Genomic DNA, 12,245 nt, shown 5'->3' with positions numbered 1-12,245 from the left:
ATTTCGTGCTAAGAAACTCCAGACACACAGGGAGCATTCATCTCTCAGGCCCGATTCAAAGTGACACTCCCAGTGTGTGAGATCAGGGATGGAGAGAGAGGAAGAGAGATAAAGAGAAAAAGAAGAGAGAGAGGGAGGGAGAGTGCGAGCGAGAGAGATTAGAAGAGAGGGAGAGCAGAGGGAAAGAAAGTGATGCGCCACTGCCAGAAGAACTCGGGGCGAGGGCTCTGTTTAGTGAGGAGACCGTGCACAGATGTGCTGGCCCATCCTCACAAGACCCCACTGATGTCAGCATTAACAACCAGCGACGCAGACCCACAAAATAGGCCTCTATTGTTATCCGTCCCGCACAACGCCACCCTGAAAGGTCACTTTTTAGAACAATGACGAAAAAAATAAAGAAATAAGCCCTGCTGGTAACACGCTATGTAATAACACGCCATTACACTTAATGGGATGTTCCATGCTGTAAATGTCATTACCGGGTAACTACTCCTTCTCCCTGCTTTCTCCCCCCCGTGTAATTAAAGTGGTTTATTCCTTTCACTACCGGGTGAAACACACCCCTTTTGCTATGGGTTGATGACAATGTGAGGTCCTTGCCAACGATCCTCGAGGACACACTGAGGCTACACACTGAGGCTAGTTATCACCGATCATAAGGATCAGACATGATGTCCTCGCGTCCCCAGTCCATATATCAATCCATAATCTGGTGTGGCGAAACGACCGACGGCTGCCTGAATCGGGGGGGGGGGGGGGGTTGCCATCATATTGGAGATAACTGTGGCTACTCAGGAGAGTTATTGGAGGACATGCGTGTTTATTCTCTGGCTCCGGGGCGAAGGACAGGAAACAAGGTTCCAATCACCCTCCAATACGCACGCTGTGACGTCAGCCCTGTGTCATGGCTCCCCCCAGTCTGAACCCGTTGGGAAGGAGCGAATAAACCCGAACTGAGACGCATCTCAACCACCGAGTGGAAAGTGTTTTTCAACCCCGCTTCCTCGCTGATTAACCCGCTCACGGGGACCAGAGAGTTAAACAGAGCATACAGAGAGAGAGCGAGGGAGAGAGAGAGCGAGCCCCGAGACAATAGACAGGGCTGATAAATGAACAGAGCGTCGGTAATGAAGATAATTACTGGAGGCTGCGAGCCACGCTGGAGGGGAAGCTTGCGGTCATCGTGACGTTGATTGTGTGAGCGCCGTCCGCATGTTGGACGGACTCCCCGCTGGAATCATCACGCTCGGCGTGTGTGTGTGTGTGTGTGTGTGTGTGTGTGTGTACTTTAATTGCACACCTTTCCTTGGTGGGGGCGGCCTCGGGCCGCTGTTAATCAGAGTCACGTTCAAGTTCAACAGTGTTGTGCGTTGGCCAACATTCTCCCTGCTGACCTCAGTGACTAATAAATAAGTAATAAAGCCGAGCAGACACATGTCTCCAATCTTGGCCTGAGCAGAACCTTTTGGAAAACAACATGGCTATTATTCCCAGGATGCACAGTAATGGCCGTGCTGCCATACAAAGCATACCACTCGACGTAATCAAACCGTATCATCACATAGGGGAGAGTTTGTGTTTCTATATCTCTCTCTGGAATTCCTTGGCTCTGCATACTATATCTGTCAATTCCCTCCCCCACCCCCACCCTGTTAACTTTCTATGTCCCTCGTTCGTTTTCCCTCTCTCTCCCTCTCTCGTTTTCCCATCCCTCTCTCTCTCTCTCTCTCTCTCTCCCTCTCTTGTTTTCCCATCCGTCTCCCTCTCGTTTTCCCATCCCTCTCTCTCTCTCTCTCTCTCTCTCTCTCTCTCTCTCTCTCTCTCTCTCAGAGTCTCCCAAAGCTCCCCCTACCTCTCTCGCCCCTCTTACCTCCACCCCTCTCCCTGCCTCTATCTGGCGGTATTATTAGCCGTCGCTGGACAATCACAAGCACCGTGGCATCTGATCAGCACATGGAGGCCGTGCGGCGTTATTAAGTGTAATTGGTGGTAATCTGAGGCGATTTTAGATTTCGGTGACACTTCAGTTCTCTGCAATTCTCGCCTCTCCCTTTTAAGTCACCTAAGCGGCGTGTTAAGTGCTGCACCGAGACCAGCGGCGCTGCCAGCTCCTAATGCGTTCAAGTCTTCCCCGGGACGCTGCGCTCAACGAGGAGCAGATGTGTGGACAGATTGATGGCTGAGGGAGAGGAAAGAAGAGTCGGTGATCAGAGGTGTACAGTACTTATAACTCGTGACCCCGGGGAGGGAGGTGGAGGTCTGACGGAGGGAGGGGTGGGGTGGGGGTGGGGGTTGGTGCCGGTGGTGCTGGTGGATGAAGCAGGGGTTGGGGGCTGGGGTGGGAGTTCGGATGGTTCGGGGGGGGGGGGGGGGGGGGGGAAGGAACAGGATGTCATAAGTGACAAGAACAACTGAACCCCGAGGTGCAACAAACTGCCAGCATGGCAAGACGGATGCATGTGGAAATCCAGCGTGACACCTCATACGGTCCCACTTCGCCCCCCCCCCTGTAAATCATGGCGTTCAGCGCCCTAAACTGTTAATAATGAACGTTTTATTCCACAACACCCCCCTTAACCACCAACACCACCGTACCCCTTCTGTTCTCTTTCTCCCTCTCCCCCTCCCTCTCTCTCCCTCTCTCTCATCTGTTGCTTGTTCTTCCGGTCGACAGGTCATTCTTAGCGGTAAGTGTCTGAGGGCCTCGGGGCCCGGTGCCCCGGGCTACGAGGGGACGCCGCTCTGGGTTAGCCGTAACGATGCGTGTTGTCCCCGTGCAGATGTTGTGTATTAGCGGTCCAAAGCCCTTTCCTGGCTTCCCGAAATCTCATAACTCATGTCTATATTTGTGTCTGCGGTGTAGTCCCGGAACCTTTTTGTTTGCTTAGTAATGGCTGTATGATTGAAAAACCGGAGGGCAGAAGAAAATGAAAAATAACAACGTCTAGTCTGCCACGGCTCCTCTTCTAAAACAGGTGCGGAGCATGGGAGGGAGGGGGAGAAAACACAGTATTAAATTAGGTGGACAGAAATGTCTCTGTTGTTCTAGCGAGATTACTTGGTTCCAAGTGGAGACATGAGAACTTTTCACAAGGATGAAATTGGTTTGTTATGGCTGAGTTTGTGTGCGCTTTGCTGGGTTTTCTCAGCGGGTCGTCGCTTACCTGCGTTCTCATGGTTCGAACGCCGAGATAACGTTTTAAGGATGGGTTTAACGTACAAAAAGAGCAAACATAACGAGCGCTATTTCATTTTTATTAAATCAATAAACCATGAAACAAAGCACAAGCTTATCTGTGAAGCCCTCTGAATGAACCTTAAAGTACCATTGAAACCATTGAAGTGGTGAAGTAACGATCATTCATAGGTTCGATAATGAACTGTAGGAGGTCGACCAAGATGATTCCCACACGATATTGTGCAATATTGTGTCCAGAGAATGTACACTACTTTGTCAGTTGAAAAAACCCACAATGCAATGCTTTACATCTGTCTCTGAACTCATCTCCCTATAACCAGCCCACGGGACAGAGACAAACGGCCAAAAGAACAGTTGTAAATTGGTTATTTACGGTGACGTCAACGTGTGCGTGATCTCAATTCATCACATCCTATAGACCAATGTAGGAGACCTAGGAGCCAAAAGTACCAGGATACAAGTTCAGACACGGCTCGTCAAAGAAAAATAATGATGAGCAAACAGACTCATACCATACCAGCCCCTCAGTACCAGTCTGCCTTGTTACCCGGGCAACGGCAGACCTCAGACCCAAGCAATAAACACAAACAAATAGCTGGCGGTGAAACTCATTCACTCCAACCTCACTTGGCCCTACAACTCCTGGCAGGCACAGGCTGACACCGTCACCGACATGGGAGGACCGCAGGGGTAGCATCCCATGCACAGGAAAGAACGATATATTAATGCACTCTCTCTCTCTCTCTCTCTGTCTCTCTCCCTCCCTCTCCCTCTCCCCCTCTCCCCCTCTCTCTCTCTCTCTCTCTCTCTCTCTCTCTCTCTCTCTCTCTCTCTCTCTCTCTCTCTCTCTCTCTCTCTCTCTCTCTCTCTCTCTCTCTCTCTCTCTCTCTCTCTCTCCCCCTCTCCCCTTCTCCCTCTCTCTCTCTCTCCCTCGTCTCTTAACCACAAAGCATGTAACCACACTCAGCCTTGACCTTTCCTAATGACATTCTAGCCCCGGTGCAAGACATTCCCCACACCACATTGTCTTCACCTATTAAGGTAATTAAAACGTTACACTTGGGCATGTCCCCACCTGGTGGCAGCACCCAGTCACTGGTGGTACGATGACACTGCTGCTGCATGGGTAAAAACAAGATGTTCCGTGGTTTTATTTGGGGAATTTGTGAGGGCGAAATCCTTGAAGCTTTGTCACTGAAACAAGCGAGGATAAATACGTGAGTCATGTTTTATGCTTTGAAGCAAAAATGTCTTCCCCAAGGAGATTAATTGATTCAGAGAGTAAAAAAAAAAAATGGGCGAGAACGGGAAGAAAATACTAATAATTATACACCAACAAAATCGAAGAGGCATGTCATTCTTCAAATTCCAGTCTTTAGAACAAGTAAAGACACACCAGCCTCCACAGTCTTGACTGCAGACTGCACCGGTGAACCACGAGGGACGGGCCGGGGAACGAGACAGAAGAGAGACGGACTGAAAGGCAGCGCTTTGGCTGCGGGGCCTGTCGGCGTGACGGAGCCGTCTGGCCTGACGACAGACATCTTTATAGGCCAGGTGAGCGACGCCACGCCGGACCCGGGCCAAGGGGTACTGAAACCCTTGGCCCGCGGTCCTAGCAGGACCCTGCTGCCGAACCAGACAAGGGCCTGCTCTGTCTGAGGGTGGAAGCGGCTGTAAATGCTCAGAGGGTGATGTAGCCGTCCCTCGGAGACCAGGAGCTCGTCTGGGCTGACGGAGGGACACGCAGCCCCCAGACTCCCTGGTCCTTTCTGGGAAGAAAGTGTCTGAGGTGATGTGGTCCTAGAACAAGTCCGCTTCCTGACTGACTTCAGCGTTTTCAGGCCGGCAAATGGAAACAAAGCCCAATCCAAGTATTCACAGTGACTGGTCACTTGAATCCACAGAGGTGCTGCATGTGCTCATGTCTGTGTGCGCTGTTTGGCACACACACACACACACACACACACATCCTGGCTGTGTGTCTGTGTGCGTGTTTGGCGCACACACACACACACACACACACACACACACACTGACACACACACACACACACACACACACACACTGACACACACACACTGACACACACACACGCGCGTGCGCGCGCCCTAGGTGTGTGTCTGTGTGCATGTTGGCACAAACACACACACACACACACACACTGACACACACACGTGGCTGTATTGAGACTTATAAATGTGACATGCAGACGTGCATGCAAACATTGCACACACCTGTACAATTGCATGTGCATTTGCATGCACGCCTGTGTTTGGACTCCTCCAGAGAGCGCGGCGTGTATATACTCTGCAGCAGAAAATAAACAGTGGGAGCGAGTGCAGAGGGAGTGTGTTGGGCTGCTGAACAATAGGCCTCAGTCCGTCGCTGTGCTTGCCCAAGTTGTGTGAAAACACAGTGAAAATGATGTGAAATCAGATCTATTTTTGTTAAACATCAGCATGGGAATATAATAATGGTGTAATCATTTCATGCCGCAGGGCATAAATGACGGATGGATTATCAAGATTATTAATATTTCTGACCTGTCGCTCCAGTAATCAGTGAAAAGCTATGGTTGGACATTATTTTACTTCAACCTTGCATTTCTAACTAGTGTCTCAGTTTCTTAGTTTCTACTTGGTAATACGTTGTAGAGAACGCCAAAGACCAAAAATATGCTCTGAAAGTATTTCATTGTCGCTTATTCTTTCTCACTCTTGTTTAAGTTAATTTGTGAGTTGGAAACTCTGGGAAAACAACTGAAACTAGTTACCACAATATTGTCCTAACAAGTCATTAAATAAAAATCTCTTCAGTGGAACGGAGATATAAACAACGCCACTTTACAGGCTATATACTCGGGTGTTGCGGTCGCTCCGACTGATAGAGCCGTGTTAGCTTAGCATCGCAGCCTGCCAGTTCACAGTTTGTTACCCAAAAGGCCTGATGGTACAAAAACACACACAGCACTCGCTCAGTCCGATATTTACAAGCAGGCCCGGATCTGTGAGAGAATTGGATTGAACACAGATGGCAGGAAATTCCTCTGAAATGACAGTGGCCAAACTCTACCACAGAACATGAGAGGAACTCCATGCAGGGGACCGACCGAGACCCATCCTACAGAACCGTCCTCGCTCTCTGGTTCTCTGCCTCCCCCTCTCTCCTGCACACAGCGTTACCGTCTGCACCTTATTACCGCTTGGTACAAGCGAGAGGATTTATACAGCCTGTGTTAAACGACTGTTTAATTTACTGCAATTACTGGATGGGTTTTAACAGTTATCCAGGGCTGCAATGGGGAAAATTAAGTGAAGGGCAGTTGAGGAATATTCAACGTGTGTTTGGTGGTATCACTCAGAGGTTAAGTTCTAACTGGTGGTAAATAGCATTTGTCCGCGGCAGCATTTGAAAATGATTACTTTGTTACCTACATACACACCGAGCAGCGCATAGCATTCTGGTATTCTCAGAGGGGATGCAAGTTATTGAAAACAAGGGCCAAACCAGATGTTTTGGAAGCCAGAAAAGGAATCCAATTTCATGTCCAACTTTTGTTACATCTTTTTTTTTTCTCCACTCAGAGTAGGAAGAATAATAGAATGTTACGTGAATAGGATATGTTCAAAGCATGCATAGTAATTGCTTTAGCTTTTGAAGTTTCCGGTTTTTAGTTGAGGGCCAATGACTTGCCCACTGTATCCACGATGCATATTAGCTGGTCAGAATGATTAGGGGTTAACCCTGCCCTCAAACACAGGCCTTTGAGGAAAATGAGTTTTTGCAACGGCCCCCCCAATTTACTTTGACAGCAGAGGCAGAAGAAGGGGAAGCTTTTATTTTGATTTGATTATTGGTGTTGTTTCATGTCACCATTTTCCAGGCCTTCGGATTTCGGAGCACTAAGTAAGCCCATCTGCTCCACTGTGAGGCACCACCTCTGCACCACCCAAAAACAATCTTACATCTTAACACGCGGGACAGATGACACAGGGTTAGTTTGTCACCGCACGCTGTTCTCCAGGGAACAGGGAACCAAATCTGATGCTGATTCTAATACTAACTGAGCACGAACCATTCAGAGGTAGAATGGGGGAAATGCTATAATCAAAATAGAGCACAGTACATGTTATACGCTTAAATCAACATGTAGCATGTCAAAGAGAATAAGTCAAATAAACCCATGATCCTAGCCCATTGTAAGACTAGAATTGCCCTAACACATTTGAATGCATTGTCATTTTAAACGATTACGATTATGAAAGTGTACGTTCATATTAGCCCTGGACTCAACGGCAATGTGAGTGTAAGTGTAAATACATACATGCGTACATGAGGCAAAAATAGGCGCCGAGGCAACAGGCCAGTAAAAATAGTGTTACCCTGTAATAGTGAGGGCCTTCACCGACTCAGGAGCCGGCACGGGGTCCTCATAAATATACCAAATAAATAAAACGGGGCCCGGTCTGTTTTCACTGAGCAAACCAGTGTTGCTTTTCAAACCACGTACAGGAAGTTTGTCATATTGTGCTTTTATTGTATGAGGAAACCCACATCACACCCCTGGCTTTCACACACGTTCAAACACTACAGAATCAACCCTCAGCGTGCAGAATCAACCCAATACACATTTTGTTCACATATACCCATGTGCACACCCACACACACACACACACACACACGCACGCACGCACCCGCACCCGCACCCGCACCCACACCCGCACGCACACACACACACACACACACACACACACACAGCAGTTATGGGTCAAATGGACATTGTAGATCATTACACATCAAAGAAAACTTCACAATAGTGTGGAGAGACAATATAGGCAGAAGGGCGTGGGGGGTCCCTAATATTCACACAGCCATCCATTTCCCCTTCAGCCTCAGAAAGAACTCCTAGGATGGACCACAGTTTGAGAAATGATGGCTCAAGTTCGGAGTCCTGCTGTTTTTGCGGATCGCGGCACACTGGGGCTTGTTGAAATCAGTGGATATGCTATGGAAACACGTTTAATCTTACCCACCGGGGGGCCGCGGGTACACAGCTATTGACATAGACTGCAGCCGTGCGCGCTGGAACAGACGTGGCCACCATCAAAGGATTTTTACAAGCAAATACGTTTTGACTGTGTAAGCATTTGGAAAACCCGGGCATTAAAGCACCTCTCTGTTTTCCCTTCTCTTGTTTAATGGCTGTAATAAGATTCCTTTTTATTATGATTTCTGCTCTCGAGAGAGAGTCCCGTCCCCATGTGCTGCGGCCAAAGAATATGACATGAAATGAGGAGGAAGTTGTGTCTCATAGTGGTGCAGCCATCTTTAATCACTTTGGCGCTTGCCCTTTTTTTCTGTTCTGTGGTTTATATCAATGGTATTCTGTAGCACAACGTAATTACTGGCAATTAAAGTAATGCAATTATGAACCCTAGCATGGGCAGTATAGTAAAGTGTAGTGGCTAGTGGCCCAAAAGCTTATTGTTTCAATATCCAATGGCCACAATTTAGATGTAAAATCCCTGCTCTGGAACAAGGCCTGAAAGAACTGTAAAGCACTTTGGATTAGAGCCTCTATAAAACAAATGTGTGGACATATCAAAGACCCAAAGAAACAGTTAAATTAGTAAACAAATAAGTAATCCTATCCCTGTAGACGTTTAACACTGAGCTCTGTCTTTAACCAGGTGAGAAATGAAATGGATAGCCGTTTACTACAGTCAACCGCACGTCAACAACAGTTTGGAGGGCAAAAACCGCAACAACTAAATCAGGGGATGCTGTTACATTTTGGGTTTCTTGGATGGGCCAACAGAGAAAACAAACTCAATCAGATGACAATGAAGACAAAGGAGAAGAAAGCCCTCTCTATTTGTGCCTGTGTTGTTTGGCTCATCGCGGACCAGGAGGTTTGGATCTGTATGGAGAGGGATTCTTTGCAGCCTCAGGGCACTACCCTGTGTGTGTCAAGCCTTTTCACATAACCTGGCAGTAATTGTGAAGCTCTTTTTACAAACCCTAAAAAAATATTCACTTTGCCGCTGACCTGTTTTCCAATATATTCTCCAAAACCCCTAAAATGGTTTGCTTTTCATGTATTTTTATTTGAGCAACTTTGAAATGCAAATGTTTGTTTCCCTTACACCTTGACAAAACATTAAGAGGAGCCATCTTAAAAGAGAGAATTTAATGTGAAATATGAATTCGGGCCATTTGACATCATCTCTAACATAAACATAGTGAGAACGCTGTGGGTTCTCAGTTTGAATCTCTTTGTGCTGTTAAATGAGTGTACTTTGGCACAGCAGAGTGTACATACACTGATGCTAGCTGGGCTCCCTTCATGCCTCACAGCTCCCAAGCCACCGAGCCCACTGGCGTCTTTACAGTGCCCTCGATTAGCTATGTTTCAGTGTCACATGACAGCACTGGCCCCCTTAAACGTGGCTATTGTGGTATATCGCACATTTTGATTTATAGCCAGTGCTGGCGAAGGGTGAAGGCTAACAAGTCCTGTGGACCTTTGTTAAGTTGCGTGTTTGAAGCTGGACTTGTAAAGCTGTTCTCATGCTGTAGTGCGATTCATACGTGCAATTCCTTTGTGCAAACGTGGTGTGTCTACGTTTCTTTATTGTTTGTCATCTGAGTCGGTTTATTTTCCCTGCTGGACATCCAGTTATTCCTGGTTGGAGCGAAACCAGCGTTTTTGAAAACAACAATCACTGTTATTTCTCACAATTTATTTTTCCCAGTATATCAAGTCCTTCAGAAATATTCGCAAATCATAAAAAAAGACTCTCTGGCAGTCGATGCTGGAAGCCACCATGGTAAGACCATTTCAGTGTAATCAAATATTATGAGACTCAAGACAATCAAAGAGCACCACAGATGAATATAAATTAATATAAATAACAGAACAGCATGAATTATTCATGAAATTACTGACAAGATCTGTTGAAATAATCCATTGCATATCTAGGTTGAGATCGCCTTAGCTCAGGACCATCAAGAACTCTGTTTTGAAAGCTGGCACGTACCGCAAATACTTAGGAACCTCAGGGGAGGCAGAAAACTGTTTGGTATTTTAGCCGATAATAGGATGTTGGGTATGTTGCTTGTTTCATGAGTGTAAGCCTAGCATAACTATTGCCATTGCAAGGGGCCTATGCTACATGTCCTTCATTGGGGTCCAACAAGGGGTACGGAAGATGTGGGTCAAACCAGTCTGAATAATAGGAAAGGACAGAAAGACTTAAGGGTCTTCTTCAAAAAACATGAAGAGGTGGGCTATGTTTTGAGGGGATTGGGGTGGGAGATAACGGTTGATATGCAGCGGCATCCCAAATTCCCAAAGTCTTAAAACACACATTATAAAATCATCTTTTAATGATTTGAAATTGATTGGGAACAGATAACTTATGACTCCGATCTCATCTGCTCATTAAAAGGTTCTGTTATCCCTACAATGTCACAGAATTTTACCTCTGCATTCTTATTGGAATACCAACAAGCAAATCAGAAAGGGAGTTTGAAATCAGGGTTTGAGATCAGACGCCAAAAGACATCTGATCTCATATCCGTACTCTTGCTCTTAAACTAGCAGTATTCCAGTTAAATAAATACAACGACGAAAAGCCACCCCATGCGGAACAGCTCTCAAAGTGGTACCACAAAGCCACACAGCGAACCCCGACCAACACCTTGGTTCCAAACCAAAGACCGCGGCTCTTTATCGAAACAAACAGGGATCCAGATAAAACAATTAAACGCTCCTAAGCCAGTGTACCGCACAACACAGAGGTCTCTGATTACCAATAAGCCCTTAAAAACCCTGTAACACAGAAGGTCTGTTCTTCACCAACCCGACCCCTTCCCCGAACCACCACCACCACCACCACCGCTCAGAACAGCAAACACACTGTCAAAGTCCATGGAGAACCGCCGAACGCGCCGGGCCGCGTAATGCTGCGGAACAAGCAGCAGGTACTTGTTATAAGTTCCTCTGCGTTTGAATTCCGCTCCAGAGGCCGAGGTTTCGGCTCTACCAGCGGAAGAGCGGCCCGAGCTGTTTTGACTAAACCGTCTCAGAGTGGGCCGAGCCATGGAGACTTCCAGCATTTGTAAAAGATTATCCGCTCCCCCCCCCCACCAACCCAGCCCACCCCGCCCCGACCGGGTCCTTGTGTACTACGCAGAGGTCAGCCGGAGTGCACTGCTGCACGGACACTCTGGAGGGGCGAGGCAGGGAGTCCCACCCTACATATCTCCCCTCCATCTGCAGTGGTCACACAGACCTGTCTAGCGGGTCCCCGGTTGTATATGAGACACAACGCCGTAATGTGATTAAAGGGGGTTCTGAAGGAGGAGGTAGGGGTTGACCAGGGGTAAGGGGGGGGAGGTCTGAGGCCTCTAGATAGCGCTGTCAAACACAGGGGTACCAGCGAAGGTCATGCCACATGAGCGTGACAAATTTTTTAAGCACAGCGTATACACACGGTGAAAAAAAAAAGAATGCTTATCAAGATAGGTCAATTATGGGTAGGGGTCCCCTCCATCCATGCAAGCCATCTGTATAAGCTCTTTGGGTTCATGTGCTCATGCGTCTCATGTGTCAGACTGTGTGGCATTGACGTGTCCCGTTCGATTTAAACAAACTCAGTCTTACCGTGTGCACCGTGTGTAGAAGAATGAGTCCACATGCACTCTGCCTATCATTAGCTAAGGGGAAAAAAACGACCAAAATGAAAATCAACAGTGCCTGAACAATAAAATAATTTGTCAGGGGGGGAAAAAGGGTGCAGACACATTCTGCAAAGCATTTTTCCATTTGGAGCAGGCTACAGCGGACCGGGCCAAGTGTTTAGCACCTGGCCTCCGATGTGCCGATGCTGCCGGACTTTACTTTGGGTTTCACCATCAAAACAAGCAGAGGGAGTCTAATTTGGCTTTTAATCGGCATAGGTCCACCTGAGTTGTGAACGGAGCTAATAAATCAAACGTCCGATAAAAAGAAGAAGAATAAAAACAAGTGAAGAAA

Source organism: Micromesistius poutassou (assembly GCF_964030765.1).
Source record: "Micromesistius poutassou genome assembly, chromosome: 9".
In the NCBI taxonomy this organism is placed as follows: domain Eukaryota; kingdom Metazoa; phylum Chordata; class Actinopteri; order Gadiformes; family Gadidae; genus Micromesistius; species Micromesistius poutassou.
This window is presented reverse-complemented; position numbering follows the sequence as displayed.